Here is a 4,339-nt window from a genome sequence, read left to right on the forward strand (position 1 = left end):
TTCCTTCTGAGGAGTGGCTGGTGGGTTTGAACCGCCAGCCGTCTGGTTAGCAGGCAAGTGTCTTAGCCACTATGCTATCAGAGCTCCCCATGTAAATCAAAACAAAAACATGATACTATCTTGCCCCAGCACTAGTAGTAAAGTTCAACAAGACAGAAAATAACAAATGCTGGCAAGAATACAAAGAGATTGAGACCCTAATACATTGCTGGTGGAACTGTGAAATAATACAACCATTGTGGAAAGCAGTATGGTGATTCCTTAAAGAGTTAGAATTAGAAATAACATTTGACCCAACAATTCCATTACTAGGTATATATCCTAAAGAAATGAGAGCCATGACAAGAACAGACATACGCACAGCCATGTTCATCCCAGCACTATTTACAATAGCCAAAAGATGGAAACAGCCTAGGTGTCCATCAACTGAGGAATGGATAAACAAAATTTGGTACATACACACAATGGAATACTATGCCACCCTACGAATAACATAGAATCTGCAAAACACTGCATAAAGTGGATGAACTTGGAAGACATTATGCTGAGTGAAATAAGTCAATCACAGAAGAGCAAATATTATATTAGTCAGTCATTGTAAAAAGTCAAGGAAAGGTCTATATATGGAAGGAAATTTTCTTTGTTGGTTACCAGGGTTGGAAGAGTAGGGGAGGGAACACTGTTCAATAGGTAGAGACCAGTATTGATTTGGGTGAAGAGAATGGAGATGTACCAAATGTGAGTGATCAACACAGTGGCACTGAGGAGGAGGAAGACACAGAGAGATACATGGGAGGTACAGACAACAAAGAGTAACCCTTTTGTGCATACAGTACTGTGTTGTCAGTGAATCAAATATGGATATATGGGTGGATAAATGGGTGGATACATGGGTGGGCAGGCTGAACTATTAGGTATGTCTATGCAGGGGGGAGTGTGCCCAAGACCATGAATGAGGTTGGCAGACAATGTTTCTACAAGTATATTTATATGTTCTGTAAGAATTCCCAAGTATATAGTAGAACTGACAAGGGGCAAGGTTTTGGACACTTCTTGGCCACAGCCAGCTACTCAGAGCAATCCAGTAGTTGGACTTGTGGGCTCGAGACCATAGTCACAAGGGACATCAAGCTCCATTGGCATAACATACAATACAAAAACATTGTTTCATATCCTTCTTTGGAGAGTAGTGACTTGGATCTTAAAAGCTTTCGAGCAGCCATCTAGATGCAACAATGGGCCTCTCCTCAACCAGAGCAAAGAAGAATAAAGAGAAACAAAGACACATGGGAACAATTAGTACAAGCAGCTGTATACCATGCGATTCTCAGCCTATATGCCTATGAGACCAGAAGAACTAGATGGTGCCCAGCTACCACTGTCAACCACTTGGAGGGGGATCTATGTAGGAGATACTGGCTAGAATGGGAGAACAATGTGGAACAAAACTCAAAATCATTTGGGGTGGAGGGGGAAGGAACCAGCTTTGCTGGTCTGATAGAGCCATAGTGGTGGTGGAACCACTGAGACCATGGCCCCTAGGTGTCCTTCAAGTCTGGAACTGAACCCACTCCCATGACTTCCAGCAAAACAAAAGACAGGCGTGTGAGCTGAACACTTACATTAGGTAGGTGCACTCCTTGGATAGATCAATCATGGGAGAATCGAAGGGCTGTGTATGCACAGGGAGACAGCTGAGGGGTGGCGAGGGGAGTGCATGGGAGGAAGGACACAGGGAAGAGGTAACTATGGGGAGGAAGTAGGAGGGGAGCTGTTGCATTGTGGGAAATTGCAGTCAATGTCATGAGACAAAGTGTATGTGAGCTGCTGTATGGAAAGTGAATTTGCTCTGTAAACTTTCACCCAGATCACAATAAAAATTTACAAAAAAGATTTCAGACATCGTAATGCACTGGCCAAATCTACTGCAAAAAAACTCTTTGCTCTTGAAGAACAAAGATGTTACTTTGAAGACTAAGGTACACCTGACCAAAGCCAGCGTATTTTCAATTGCTTCATTTGCATGTGAAAGCTGGACAATGAATAAGACCAAAGAATAAATGATGCCTTTGAAATTTTATGTTGGTGAAGAATACTAAAAATACCATGGACTGTCAGAAGAATGAACAAATCTATCCTGGAGGAAATGCAGCCGGAATGCTCCTTAGAGGTGAGAATGGGCAGACTTTGTCTCACCTAGCTTGGTCATTGTCAGAAGGGACCAGTCCCTAGAGAAAGATATCGTGCTTGGTAAAATGGAGAGTCAGAGGAAATGGGGATGAACTTGAACTAGATAGATTCACACAGTAGCTGTAGCAATGGGCTCCAGCATATCAAGGATTATGAGGATGGCACAGGACTGGCAGTGTTTTGTTCTGTTGTACACAGGGTCGCTATGAGTCAAAATTGACTCAACGGCCCCTAACAACAACTTCTGCTCCAGGGTTTAGAGTTGCATATTATATTTCTTTACCTCCTTTTTATTTGAATATTTCTTTATTGCTTTCTCGCCCCTCATCCCATGTTTTCTTTTATATATGTATATAATAAAAAGAAAAATTAAAACTTCACTATTTCTGTAAGAATCACATTTGGACATTTTTGAGATTTTATTTTTATTGGTGTTATTTTTCCTTTAAAATTTGTCAAATTAAAGTAGGATGGACTAAGTGCAAATACACAGCTTTTGTGATGTTGTTGTTGTTATGTGCCGTCTAGTCGCACCTGACTCATAACGACCCCTCCTTGGGCTTCCAAGGCAGTATCACTATGAAAGTAGATTGCCCAACCTTCCTTCCAAGAAGTGGCTGGTGGGTTTGAACCACCAGCCTTCTGGTTAGCAGTCAAGTGTCTTAGGCACTATGTTACCAGAGCTCCCAGCTTTTGTGGTATCATTTAAAAATTCTAAATCTCAGTTAATATTTTCCTCTTTTAGCATAACTATTCCAAAGAATATTTTAACCTACTACACAGGCAGAGTAAAATACAAAACATAGCAGAACATAAGAAGATATAGTCTGCCTCATTTTCATTATTTCATGGAATAAACACCCTATTCATGACTTTGGAGATTTTTATTGGTTTAGTTTGTTACAGAATAAGATCTAGATTACCTATCCTGAAGTTCAATGCCCTTCACAATCTGAACCAATTATTTGTTCTGTTTTTTTTTTTTTTTTGTCTAAACAATGATTCAAGGAGCTCTGGTGGTATAGTGCCTAAAGCATTTGACTGCTAACCAGAAGGCTGGCAGTTCAAATCCACCTGCTACTCCTCAGAAAGATGACTGGTTAATCTACTTCCATAATGATTTACTGCCTTAGAAAGCCAAGGTGGTTGCTATGAGTGGGAGTTGACTCAATAGCAGTGAGTTTTTTAGTTTTGGGAAACAATGATTCACTCATTCAGTATGTATTGAAGTCCTAATATGTGCCAGACTATTTCTGCTGTTCCCTATACAACGTCAATCACATTGATCAATTACAATTGGGCTAAAATATACCTCATATATTTTCTTCTCCATGTTCTCCAAACACTCTCAAGTGTCCAGGATGCCCTTCCTGTCCTTCCCATCTATTCCATTTCTTTTACTCTTTTAAGACACAGCTCAAAATTTTCTGTTCCATGAAATTATCCTTTCTTCCTGAGCCCACAGAGAACTTGTCCCACCTGAAGCTACTGCTTGTCGGAGTTGTCATTAAACAAATATAACTCCTGGCTTGTCTAACTAACTTCTTTTCCTTAGACTAGAATCTTCTTGTTGCTGTTGTTGTTATGTGCTGTCGAGTTGGACCCGACTCATAGCGACCCCCCCCTTGGGTTTCCAAGGCATGATCACCATGGAAGTTATACTGAGGAGTGGCTGGTGGGTTTGAACCGCCAGCCTTCTGGTTAGCAGTCAAGTGCCATAGGCACTACACTACTAGAATTCTTAAACACATAGTAGTGACTCCTTGGAAGTAAAGTTGGGCAATCGATTCTGTAGTGATATCGCCTCGGAAACCCAAGGAGGGGTCGCTATAAGTTGGGTCCGACTCAATGGCACATAACAACAACAACAACAGTGAAGTAGATTTAGGATATAGATGCTTTCAGCAGAACTAAGACCTATAAAACAAATCCATGAAGATGTTCTTCATTTCCCATCTTCCTACCATCCTTTTGTTCACCTTCCCAAAGAGGTAATCCCTACTCCTGTAATACTGGTAGTCTTTCCTCTGAATCTGCACATCCCTTTTTAATCGTGGGGCCCCCATAACATATACTCATGCCTTTGGACTGTAGTTATTCTTGAGCTATGATACTTTATCTAGGTTGGGGGGGTAAACAACAAAAAAAC

Source organism: Orycteropus afer, unplaced genomic scaffold (genome assembly GCF_000298275.1).
Source record: "Orycteropus afer afer isolate SDZICR_OR568_19922 unplaced genomic scaffold, OryAfe1.0 scaffold00171, whole genome shotgun sequence".
Lineage (NCBI taxonomy): Eukaryota > Metazoa > Chordata > Mammalia > Tubulidentata > Orycteropodidae > Orycteropus > Orycteropus afer.